Here is a 13,431-nt window from a genome sequence, read left to right as displayed (position 1 = left end):
GTCCTGCCTTCTCTTCTTATTGGACAGCAGTCTACTCACTCGTGAGTTTCTCAATGAGGGGATTTTTGGCCTTTCCTTTTCCCTACCATGGGTCCATGCTAAAGTCCGGATATGTTTATCTGTGCCTGGAACTGGCTGCTATTTTAAAAAGAGAGGCCCAAGGACTGGCTTCCTTGCTGATTTCCAGGATTCTAATCTTCACTTTCTAAGATGGTGGCTTCCAACCCTGGATCTGGTTAGAGTCACCTGCAGCACATTCAAAACCTACTAATGATTGTGCCTTATCCCAAGAAAGTGTGAATTCTTTGGTCTATGGTATGGCCCAGGTATTTGTAGTTTTAAAAAGCTTCCACATAAAATATTCAGTTTATAGTGGAGAAATCTTAGTGAAGTGTTCAAAGTTAACATCTCCAGTAAGGAGAGATATTGATATGACGGACCTGATATGATGGACTGACTAGGCACAGCCTCATTTCTGTGGTATTCTTGCCAAAAGTTCATATCCTAAGTTTAATCATGAGGAAATATTAGATAAGCCCAAACTGAGGGTCATTCTAGAAAATAACTGGCCTATTCTCTTCAAAAATATTAAGGTCATGAATGTAAAAGGAAGTCTGAGGAACTGGCCCACATTAAAGAGACTAAGGAGATAAAACAACTAAATGCAAAGTATGATCCTAGATTAGATCCTAGTTTAGACAAAGGACATTAGTGGTAAGGTTGATAAAATTTGAATGAGATCTGTAGATAATGGTCACTGTATTCTATCAATGATAATTTATTGATTTTGATAATTGTACTGAGGTTATCTACAACACTAATATTTGGGGAAGTTGAGTGAAGGGTATATTGGAATTTTGACTACTTTTGGAACATTTTTGAATGTCTGAAATTATGTTAAAGGAAAAGTTAAAAAAAGAAAAGCAAAGAAAAGCAAGAAACTTCCAGGTAATTAGTTTCCGGAGTTGAGAACCACTTCCTTAAGTCATCTTGCCTGGTAATTTCCAGAGTAATCTTCCTGAAAATGCTGTTTTGTCCTGTTCCTGAACTTCTGAAAGCATTCCAGTGACTGCTGTCATCTGCAGGATGAAGTTCACTTTCCTTAGGCTGCCATTCAAAAACCCCGTATCATGGTCTCAGTCGGCTCCCTTGATCTACACAGTAAGACCTTAACCTGCATTTTACTTTCTCATGTCTGAATTGATTCTAGTTCTTTTCCTTCTTTCTATAATACCCTTGCCCTCTTGCTCAGCCTCCTGAATTATTCTTCATTGTAAGTCCCATTCAGATCCTGTCTCTTCACTCAAGACTTTTATAAGCATTTCTGTTAGAAGCAGCCATCTTTCCATTCTTTGAATTCTAGTCAGTGGGATGGTGTGGAGTGAAAACATGAGCTCTAGATTCAAAACTATATGAGTCTGAATCCTGGTTCCATCTTTTCCTAGTTCTTGGATAAGGGACACATTAATTAACCTCTTGGTTTTGGTTTCTCATTTGCAAAACAGGGAGAATAGTCCTGATGTCAAAGGATCATGGTGATCGTTAGATGAGGTGCAAACATAAAGGTCCCCAGCACACAGTATGTTCCATCCTATTGTGTGTAGCACAGTGGTGCCCAGAGGTATTGTGGGTGGTACAAAGGCTTTTGTCAAAATTTCCTGCCCTGTGGCCGAGTGATTAAGTTCACGCGCTCCACTGCAGGCGGCCCAGTGTTTCATTGGTTCGAATCCTGGGCACGGACATGGTACTGCTCATCAAACCACGCTGAGGCAGCGTCCCACATACCACAACTAGAAGGACCCACAACGAAGAATATACAACTATGTACCGGGGGGCTTTGGGGAGAAAAAGGAAAAAAAATAAAATTGAAGAAAAAAATTTCTTGCAAAGCTTTTAAAAGATGTTTGTGTCTGGTCATCACTAAGATGAGAGACACTCTTGAACTGAATTGAGTGCTTGGGCTTAAAGGAATTCAACTGCGATTTTTTTCCTGGGACCCAACTTAGTAAATAAGTGATCTCTGGATAGAGGAACATAACCCCATAGAGGGAGAGGGAGGGACAATGGGTATCTAAATGGGAGAAAGCTGTGAAGCTTCCCACATCCACCCCTTTCTTCTCAGACAGCATTAAGGAAGTGTGACTCCCTAGTAAAACTCCTTAAACCATGAGTCTTGCATAGCAGCCCTTTTATAATCCATTCCCTGCCCAAGTGATATGGACATAGGTGAGTCAGGTCCCCTATGAACTGAACACTTCACTCCCTTCTCTGCTCCCTCCACCCACACAGCTCAGTGCAGGGTGCTCTGGTTTGGTCCCAGGCCCAGGCCTCTAGTTGGTCTGAGAAAACAAGGCCGGAAAGAGTAGGGTGAGAAGGAAGTCAGATGCCAATAGGCATGGAAAGAAACAGGTGGGGCTGCCATTGTTCAAAGGCCACACGATCTGGATGTGTTTTATGACTGTTTCTGCATTTGGAGTCTCCTCCCCTTAGTGACCAATGCAGGAACTCTCCCTCCTGCTTCCTTCTCATTACACTATCTTTCCTTAGTTCACCATTTTTATGGCCAGAGAATGGCTGTGCAAATAGTTGACAATTCAGTAAAAATGACTATTCATGGGGACCAGGTATCTGACTCTGTTTCTTCCCCAAAGACGTTGAACTTTTGTGAAGGGATGTGTAATTGTGCGTGTAGTGTCAGGGAAGAGGTGCATAAGTGAAGGGCAAGACAGAAAAGAAAATGCTGACGGTTGAGTCTTGAAAATGGAGGTGGCAAACATCATTCTGGAAGGTGGATTTTATTCAGGAGAGCTTAGAAATCTTAGGGTGTCCTTGACAAGATTAAATTATTAACATGTATATGGGTGGGAGATGAGGTTAAATTATAAGTTGGGTGATGTTGGGTAAATTACTTAACTTCTCTGACTCGGTTTTTTTTTTTTATTGCTTTTCCTTCCAAAATCCCCCTAGTACATAGTTGTATATTTTAGTTATGGGTCCTGCTAGTCGTGGCATGTGGGATGCTGCCTCAGCATGGCCTGATGAGCAGTGCCACGTCCGCGCCCAGGATCTGAATCGGCAAAACCCTGGGTCACTGAAGCGGAGCGCGCAAACTTAACCATTCAGCCACTGGGCCGGCCCCTGACTCAGTTTTTTTTTAATCTGTGAAAATAGGGATGATATCTCTCATGGGATTTTTTTGTGAAGGTTGTAGCTATAATATGAAGCCCCAAGGATAGTGCCTGGCACATAGTGAGTTCTGAGTAACTGTGTGCCACCCTGGTCTTCTAGTGTGGAGAGGCATTTTCTAGCTGGGGTCCTGGTAGGCTAGCTGGAGATAAAAATGAAGAGTGTAGAGTGGAAGGGTTGGATAGCAGTAGCTTATGAACAATATTCTGGAAAATGTCTTAATCCAAGGCAGAAATACTCAGAGGGTGTGTGGCTTCTGTCACAGTTATTGTCCCTGGGGGTCTGGGAATGTGTTCTAGAATTAAATGGTTTTGCTGAAAGCCAGGCCTAGAGATGGATTTCAGGAGATGTCTTTCAAATAGCATTCATCTTGCTAAAGGAATTCCCTATTGTGGCATGGGCATTACTTTTGTCTCTGTGCTGTCCTTATTTATAAGGTGTAAAGAAAAAGACTGAAGAAGGATGAAACAAGTTAATGAATGTATAAATTAACAGGGCAAAATTAGGACTGGCATGTCTATGAGGAAGTATTTATAAGTTTTAAGTGAACATAAAGGACTTTTTTTTTAAGAAACACAACTTTCCATATAAATATAGCGGGCTGCCTTAAGTAGATATTAGGCTCCATCCTAAAAAGTATTGAAGCAGAATCATAAGAGATGGATCGTATGGCCTTCTTTGCTAAATGGTTAGACTGAGGTTGGACTAAGTCACTGAAGATAAAGGAGGTGAAGGAGAAGATGGGCAAGAGTGAGAGAAAATGGGATGGCAAAAGGAAAGGATTGAAAAGAGTGTTTACTGAGGGCTCATCACATACCAGCACTAAGTTTACTGCCTTATGTGTCTTAATGTACTCTTTTACTGTCATTTCCTAATGTAGTGAGAGTTAACCTGTGTTACAGCTGAGTAAAGGAGTCTAAGGGAGGTGAAGTGACTCAGTCAGGGTCATCCAGCCAATTAATGACAGAGCTAGTGTGTTTCACCTCAAAGCTTGTGCTCTTGCCTCCATATCAGAAGAAAAATGAAAAAGAAGGAAGACAAAGCAATTTTTTGTTGTGGGTAAAGTTTAGAAAGTGTACCTGTGGTGGGCAGAGTACTGGCCTCCCCAAAATGTCCACATCCTAACCCCTGGAACCTGTGAATGTTACTTTACATGTGAAAAGGAACTTTGTAGATGTGATGATGTTAAGGATCTTGAGATGATAAGGGTACTCCAGATGATCCAGGCGGGCCACATGTAACCTCAAGGGCCCTTATAAGTGAAGAATGATGCTGCATGAGAAAGACTCCACCAGCCCTCGCTGTCTTTGAAGATGGAAAGGGGCTGTGATCCAAGGAATGTAGGTGGCCTCTAAAAACTAGATCAGATGAGAAAGTTATTTTCTCTTTGAACCTCCAGAAGGAATACCATCCTACTGACGCCTTGATTTTGCCCAGTGAAACCCATTTTGGACTTCTGACCTCCAGAACTGTAACAACTGGAAAAAGAAAGTATATAGTCTTTGCATTCTGCAAGGTCAGTCTGCAACACAGAAAAAGAGACTGGAAAATACATGTCAAAATGTTAAACAATGGTTAAATCTAGATTATAGGGGGAAAATGGAATATGGGTGGTATTTTCTTGCTCATATTTTATCCTAATTTTCCAAAATAAAAATATTAAATATAATTATTTCATGATGTTATAAATAAAGGTATGTTCAATGTACTGTGGGAGCACAGAGAAGGAACCATTCATTTGCCTTTGGGAGCTCCTTCAAGATCTCTAGAAGAGCATGCCATTTGAGTTTGCTAAGGGGAAGGGCAGGAGAAGGAAGGATGTTGCAGGTAGTGGTACAGCTTGTACAAGGGAAGGAGAGGAGAAATGATAGACTTTGTCCTGAGGGGAAGCGTGAGACTTTGTCCTTCAATCTAAATGGTCCATCACTTCAGGAATGCACCTCTAGGCACCAAGGAATATGGTCAGAGACCTTTTATTGGGGGGAAACAAGACATTCTGGCAACTCAGAAACATATAAAGTAGCTTTGGACTTGGTAGCTGTGGAGAATGTGCTCGTTTTGAAATATTTGTTGTTTAAGGCTCAGGCTCTTCTACTTTTCCCTCCTCTTGTTTCTTGCGCTTCTGAAGTGGCGAGGGTCCACATCCCCAAATAGGCCCCTGTATTTTGCAGGAGAGTTTGTTTTGTTTGTTGAGGGGTGGATGTGTAGTTCTTTGAGTTGTTTTTGTTTTTGTTTCTTTCACCAGCAATTGGGGAAATGATAATGTGGCTCCTTTCTCTACTAATCATCTCATAATAGAGCCATCTAAATCTCATCTTGATTCCTCTGCCCTCTAGAAAGCCAGGCCTTTTCCTGGCCCTCCTAGATCCCTGGGGACTCAGAGGCCATGCAGAGTGCTCTGTGAGGGAAAAAAGCCAATAACAACAAAAGAGAAAAAACAGGGGTAACTAAGAACTGTTGTTACTTAACTGCCTCTATTAAAGTGTGTGTTCCTTTCTCCCTTCCCCTGCTCCATGCTGGGATTTTAGGGCCAAGTCCTGATCTCTGGGTACAAAGCTGGTTTCCTTGCTCCTGCTATGATTTGGTTCCACCCACAAGACAATGGGCCTACTTTTTTCTAGAGTCAAAGGCCCTTTGTGTTCGGGCCCAGGAGTTTCACCTGAACTTGTGCCAAAGCTCAAGACTTCCTGTTCTGTCCCTTCCAGGTCATCTTGGAATCTGCAGGCTTGTGGGTGGCATAGGGGTCCTAAGTTGTGACCATGGAAATGGGAAGCTTTTGGGGACCCCAGACAGTTGTGCTCAGGAAAGTCTTCTAGGCCTGTTGGCAGAAGAAGCAGATTTGTGGGCTAGGACATCTGGGTCCTGGTGCTGGTGACTGAGCTCTGACCTTGAATGAGGAGACTTATTTCTCTAGGCCTTAGTTTTGCCTGCCGCACAATGGGGAGATTTGACTAGAGGAACTCAAGCCCTACAGCTTGAATGCCCTGGCCGTGCATTGTCTTTCCTCTTCCTCACTGAAGTCTGTATCATCCCTTCAGAGCCCAAGGATCCACCACAAAGATACAATAAATTTGGTTAAAGTCTGTATGAGACGGGACCAACTGCCAGGTATCATGTATCCAGTTGGCTGGCCTTTTAGGCTAGAGTGGAGTGGGTGGCTACTTTTGGCCTTGTTTTATACTGGAGCTCTCTTTGGTAGCAGGAAGGATGGGGTCCTACCAAATTGTTAAAGTCTTGACGATTAGCCTAAGGAGTGGGGGGACTCTTGTGAGTGGGGATCTACCAGAGGCATTAAGTGGAAAGTGACCTGGTCAGACCTGTGTTTTGGGACATGCACTCTGACAGCTGATTTATTGGGAGAACTGTGGAAGAGGAGAGTCCACATGAGAGTCTGAGATCTGAACTGGGAGGTCGGAGGACATGGAGAACAGGGGACAGGAGAGCCATTTGAAGAATTGACGGGCCTTGGTGAGTGACCAGAGAGGAGGGGGTGGTAAGGAGGAGGCCAGAAGATGATTCAGAGCTGTTTTCAGTTTGAGCTCTTGGGTGGATCAGATGTCATTAGCCCTGAGATAAGGATGAAGGATTGGTTGGCTAGGGGGTGAGATGCTAAACTCAGCTTTGGATGTTTAGATACTATGACTATGGACTGTCTAGGTGGAAATACTATATGGGCACTGGGGAGAAGCTCTAGAAGGAGACTGGGTTTAGAGCAAGTAAGCAGTGGAGGCTGAGATGGAGAAGAGGGCATGAGCTCAGAGTCTGTGCCTGTGGGGTACTGCTCAGCCTGGTCTCCTTTTCATAAGCTACAAGGCTGGGTTCTACTCTCCTTCAACATTTTCTCTGTTGATCAGAGTGACTTTTCAAGGTTTTGTCCCAGACAGATATTCTTAGTGTGGGAGTCACATATTAATTACCTAAAAGAAAGAAAGGACTTTTGGAAAAGATAATAGAGAAAAGCAGGCAATCAAACCACATCCTATAAAACACTTTAACACTTGTTATAAAACTTAAAAGCACAATGTAAATTTAAAGTTTTGTTGAGAACACCAAGTCCATGGGGCAGAAAGGGAAAAGGTGAGACTAGGAGGGCAAAGGAGAAGAAGTAATTTAGAAGGATTAAGCTAATAGCTAGGCTGCTGGGCTGGAAATCTCCTTGGAAGGCTCCTTGTAGCTTAAAAATTACTTGACCTGTCAATTTCCTGGGAGTAATGAGTTTTATATGTACATATTGCAACATAAAACACTAATAGCCGAAAAACATAGTGTATTTACTAATTATTGTACAACTGACAACTAGAACAACTAAGTGGGTAGTAATAGAACAAGTTATAGCCAACAAATACTATGTGTTTACTACATGCCAGGCAGTATGCTAAATATTTTAAATAACTGGATTATCTCATTTGATCCTTACAAGAGCACAGGCAGTAGGTGCTTTTATTAGCCCCATGTTACAGATGAGGGGACTAAGGTAGTCATTCGTGCTGGGCCTTGCAGTTCATGAGTTAGAGCCAGAATTTGCAGCCAGGCTGCCTGGGGGACTCCATAGCGGGTGCTCTTAACCTCTCAGCAGTCCAGTGGGGAAGTGATATAGTAGGACTTCTCGTAGAGTGGTTCTCAGATCATCTGTATCAGAATTATCTGAGATGATTGTTAAAAATTGAGATCTTAGGTCTCACCTTGGACCAACTGAAAGCAGAATTTCTCAAACACTGATATTTGAGACTTACTGAGTTGGGGCTGGGTGTCTGGGTTCTGGAAGGCACTGGAATCTTGGCTTCTCTAGTCCCCTGCAGTTTGGGTCTTGTCCTTCTGAAAGCGAAATTGTAGTCTATGTTTCTTTCTTTCTCTGGGGTGTTGGAGGGTGCATTCCACTCCGAGAATGGGTGAAGTCATGCAGATGTTATGCTGGAAGGGGTATTTTGAGGCAGTATCTTTTATTTACATTTTCCTTTCACCCTTCATTTGCTTCTCTCCCCTTTATAACCTCACCCCACCCACTCCCCCTCAGGGGTGAGTTTCACTTCTCTGCTTGACACCTGGGTAGCTTACCACCTGGGTGAGACAGAGACAGAGGAGGGCAGGGGAACATGGTGTGGTTTGGTGCTTAGTGGGGGATGTGCCCTGGAAGAGGAGCAGTTGCCCTGTGGTTCCTCTCAAGCCCAGCCAGGCTCTCATGTGGAGGGAGAGCTTTCCATGAAGTTTAACTGCTTCATACTGAGAGCAGTGGTGGGGAGAGTGGAGTTGCAGTCTGGGATATAAAGTGGAAACCCTGTCACCCACAGCGGTGGTCTGCACATGTCCTCATCATTTCAGAAACGGAGGGTTAATCTCCCTAAGGGCTCGGAACCAGGTGATGCTGATAAACAGGAGGAAATGTGAATCTTTCTCTCATCCACTAGCAAGTTTGCAGGGCTGATCTACTTACACTCTCTACCTTGAGTGAGGAAAATGGAGAGTTTTACATGGTTCAATTTTGGGGCTGTTCACACACTGTGGCCTTGGGGAGATCCAGAGGTGTGGGGAGGACCCTGGGCTGAGAGTGAAGCGAGCTGGTTCCGTATCAGCTAAGTTATCAGTTTCCTTTGTTACCTTGGGAAAGTCACTCACTCACTCTGCACTTGAGTTTTCTTATCTGAAAATTGTTGGATTTGGGTGAGATAATCGTGTATGTTCATTCTTGCTCTCAAGTTCTGCTTCTGTGATTAGCAGCAGGGAGGCGGGGGCAGGTGTGGCAGAGCCCTGGATGCTTCTTTATTTCTGTCTCATGTGCCTGCCTTCCCCCAAATGAGCAGGCAGTTGGTTTTGTTTGTGCCTCCTCTTGCACAGCTCTGTGTTTCAGTGGCCTGAAGATACCCAGTGTAGGTGTGGTGAGGAGAGTCTTTGGAGCCTGGGGCCCCCTGGGCCCTGGGGAAGGAGGGCCTGCTTGGTAGGTTCCCTGCCATCGCACAGATTTCTCATGATTTGGTTTGATGGGACTTCCCTCCCTGTTCTCCCTGCTCTTCCACAATCTACCCCTGAGCATCATGACCATTTCCGGAGTGGGTTATGATTTTTTCGATAACTTTCCTGTCTATTTCCTGCCTGTGGGTCCCTGAAACAGATACCAGGAAATTCTCATAGCCTTCAGAGTCTCTGCTTCATCTCTTCTTCATTACCCATTGAGCCTAACAGAACACACGGGGCACAGAGAGACACGAATGTATGCTATAGCTCCCAGCATTCGTATATGGTGAAGGGTGGGGTGGGGTTATATTCTTAATATTGTCTGAGGGCCAGCATAACAGATATATGAGCCCATGTGGCATCTTAATATCTTGTATGTAGCTGCCAATTAAGCGTTTACAGTGGGTGCTATGAATGTGCAAAATAGTATTACATGTGCCTGGGTGTGTGCGTGTGGGTCAGAGTGTGTGGTAAATGGCAGTTGATGTTGAGAGGAAGTAATTCAGGAGGTAGGTTTGCTCTCTTTATGTTTCTGCTTTTGCACAATGTACTGGTAACTTGTGTTGTCAGAGGGCTGATTAAAAAGATGTTGGAAATTTTCTTAATCCGGTCTGCAGTTCACCTTGTTTTATTCTTGGGTGTGTATACAATGTGTGAGGGTATGGGGAGGTAGAGGATGAACACCAGAACTTCCCGAACAGTCTGAGGTCAGTTGACATAAATTAGGTGTTGAGGGGCTGGCCCCGTGGCCGAGTGGTTAAGTTCGCGCGCTCCGCTGCAGGCGGCCCAGTGTTTCATCAGTTCGAATCCTGGGCGCGGACATGGCACTGCTCATCAGACCACGCTGAGGCAGCGTCCCACATGCCACAACTAGAAGAACCCACAATGAAGAATACACAACTATGTACTGGGGGCTTTGGGGAGAAAAAGGAAAAAATAAAATCTTTAAAAAAAATAAAAAATAAAAAATAAATTAGGTGTTGATTGTTTAGCCATCACCACACCTTGTATTTGTGAGTAGCACCCAGGGGATTTGAGAGCTTCTATAGCAGAGGTATCATCCTGTTCTGGGAAGATTAGAGCCAAGTTGACAAGCTGGAAATGGGTCAAATTTGTGGCTTGTTTCAATCCAATATTTAGGCATTCTGACCTTTAAAAACAATTTAATTTCACTGATACTGTCACCTACCTATCAAGGGCCACGTACTGAATTTTCAAAGATAAATGAAATTCAGTCACTATCCTAAGGAGCTAATGGTTGGTCTTTTCCTGAACAAGGCTTTCTGGGCCTAATTCCCTCAGTACCCAACTCTTTATCACTCATAGCCTTTGGACTCTCAGAACCAGACAGGTGAGGTGAGATGCCAGAATGATGGAGGAGAGTGAGGCAGGGTCCAGCCCTTGCATTTTCTGTCGCTCCTTTTCAGGAGCACAGGGACCATGGGAAGTAGGAAACTGAGCTCCTTAAGGAATGCTGTGGTATGTGATATGGTGGGGATGGCATCTCTGATCATCCCTCAGCTCATTTCTCAGCTGCTCAGGCTATGAGAGCGTGCCCTCCAGCACTCCCAGAGATAGAGATTGAGTGTATTTCCTTGAGGGACTGGAAACAGGATTTGTTAGCTACTCTTAAGAACATTAGCAGTGAGAAGGAAGGTCAATTTGAGGCCTTGGGGAATTGTCTCTAGGGAATTGCACTTACTTTACTCACTTGAGACCAGGAGATTGAGCAGTAGCTGAGGGTGAGGCAGAGAGAAAGATGGCTAGAAATGCTCAAACCAACTGGTGCCAAAATTTTTCTATCCCTCTACTGTATGGTATCCCCTCTACCATATGGTATCCCCTCTACCATATGGTATCCCCTCTACCATATGGTATCCCCTCTAGATACCGTACCCACTCTACTGTATTGTGTCCCCTCCATCATACTGAGGCGGTAAGTCAGCTGGGGTGGGACACCCCCTCTCTGTTGAAAACCCATTCTACTAAGGCTTTGTGTTGCCCTTTTGTGACTTCTTTTCTCCTTCAGTATTGCCTTTGATAATCATTTTAGCCTGATGCCACTTGTGTAAAATGATTTGGGGGCGGTTGAGTGAAGTTTTTCCAGACCCCATGTTCTTAGGGTTGGCTCTGGCCCCTGCACATTTCTACTTCTCCAGGATGACCCTGGGAACTTAATTCTAATATGGGTCCTGTTGTGGCTCTTCACCAGCCCAGCTGCTCGCTAAGCACTGTTAGCAAGAGAAAGATAGAGATAGAGGGAGACAGAGATAGAGAGAGGAGAGACAGAGAGAGGTCTCAAGCAGTGGGATGTGTCAGGTGTCCATGTGCCTTTGGAATCAAGTAGAGCAGATCTGGATTTAAATCTTTGCTTTTCTTTTATTAGCTGTTTGACCTTGGCGAGTGATGTAAGCTCTCTAAGCTTCATTGCTACATCTATAAAATGGAGATGATGTCTACATAATAGTTATAATACTAGCTAACATGTATTGAGCACTTTACACATATTAATTCAGTTAATCCTCATACATTTCTAGGAATTAAGTACTAACATATTTGTCATTTTTCGGATGAGGAAGCTGGGACACAGAGAAGTTATTTAGCAGGCTCAAATTAATGTAACTTGTAAGTGATAGAGCTGGGATTCTGAACTTGGACAGTCCAACCCCACAACCTGCGTCCTTAACTACTGCAGTAGACTGTGTAGTTCACAGAATGTTAACAAGGGGTTAATTGAGATAAAATTTGAAGCACTGGGTATAGAGGTTGGCACACAGTAGGCACTGAGTAAATGGTAGCTGTTACCACCAGAGCTGAGAAGCCTGCTTCCACGTGGGCATGAGGAAGATGTGGCCCTGGGTCAGGGTGAGGCAGGAGAGATAAGGGTTCTCCTGCCGACCTGGGGGTTTGCACAGTGTTAGGGCTTCCTCCAACCTAGTTCTGTAGGACAGGGTTTGTTGGCAAAAGTCTTGTCCCTGTCATCCCAAAGTTTCCTGACAGGCCCCAAAAGGAAAACACAGAAACTGTAACCAGATTTTCACAGGGAGGGGCTCCCTTCCAGTGAGCCAGTTGCTCAAGAATCGCTTTTTGACTCTGCTTCAGAGGAATTTGGATTTTCATTTCCTGATGTCTTGCCCATTTGGTCAGGGCACCCAGATAAGCTACCTGTGGAACAGAGTGGGGCTGCTGCCTAAATTGGAACAGGGTGAAGGGTTAATGCCAGGAAGCTAAGGAGACCCTACAAGGACCCAGGAAAACCCACATGTGGGCTTCTGAGGAGGGAGTATCAAGCTGGCTCTGTTTCCCTGTCATGTGTACCTTGGCTCTCCACCTGGCCTGGGGAATGGCTCGGTCAGCAGTGAGGTTCCGGCACACCTGCCCCACACCAGGCGCTGACTGGGCTAGAGGCAGCGTGGCTTATGGCTGAAGGCTTTTGGAGGCTGAGGGACGTGGATTCCCATGATGCCTCTGCCACTTTTTAGTTGTTTGACTTTGACCATTTATTCATCTTCTCTTAGCTTCAGTTTTCTCATCTGTGACAAAATTGTGAGGATCAAGTGAAATAACATACATGAATCACTTAGAACAGCAACTTACATGCCATAGGTGCTCAGTAAATGTTGTCAGTCACGCGTGGGTGCAGTGGGGGATGTGGGGAAATAGAAAATATAATCCTTCATCTTTAAGGCGGTTATAGTCTGGGTGTGGAGCGGGGCAGTATGACAGGTAAACATAGTTCACAGCATCAGGATCGCATGTTCTATAACACAGGTCAGCAGGTGTAATGGACAGTGAGAGCTTTGGGAGTTCAGAGATGAGAGAGCTGCCCTATGGGCTAAACTGGCCAGAGAGGGCTTCCTGAACAGGTGCCCCTTGAGAATGTGCAACCGTTGGAGAGGAAGGTGGAGGGGCATTCCAGGAAAACATCCAAGGTGAGGCCAAGCAGCATAAGTTCAGGAGACGGAGAAGAAACTGGTTGGGTTGGAACAAATGGTTTATGGGGGAGACTAGAGGGAGATGAGGTTCAATAGGTAGGTTGGTGCTGTTGTGAGGGCTTTGAATGCCACACTAAAAAGATTGGTGTTTATCTGAAGATTTTTGAGGAGAGAAATGACATTAATATTATGACCTTGATTCAGTCACTTATTCTTTTAACCTCTCTGGATCTTAGATCCCTCATCTTTAAAGTAGGGAGTTTGGACCATGTGATTATAAAGGAGTTTCTGTAGCTAAGGAGTCTGTGATTCTGTGATAGAGGAGATTATTTTGATGAGAAAGTGCGGAATTGGTTGGAAG

At 44.4% G+C, this 13,431-nt stretch overlaps 1 long non-coding RNA gene across 1 annotated transcript in view; it reads left to right on the top strand.

Moving 5' to 3' along the window:
- Positions 1-12,926: 12,926 nt before the first annotated feature.
- Positions 12,927-13,431, top strand: part of LOC111775440 (uncharacterized) — a 96,303-nt gene continuing 95,798 nt past the window's right edge. Inside the window, exon 1 of the long non-coding RNA XR_011422425.1 lies at positions 12,927-13,067. This is a non-coding gene — a long non-coding RNA (uncharacterized lncRNA). The remainder of the gene's footprint in view (positions 13,068-13,431) is intronic.

The sequence above is a fragment of the Equus caballus genome, chromosome 10 (genome assembly GCF_041296265.1).
Source record: "Equus caballus isolate H_3958 breed thoroughbred chromosome 10, TB-T2T, whole genome shotgun sequence".
NCBI classification, from domain to species: Eukaryota; Metazoa; Chordata; class Mammalia; order Perissodactyla; family Equidae; genus Equus; species Equus caballus.
Note: the sequence above shows the minus strand (reverse complement) of the source record. Positions and strands in the feature narration are given on the sequence as shown.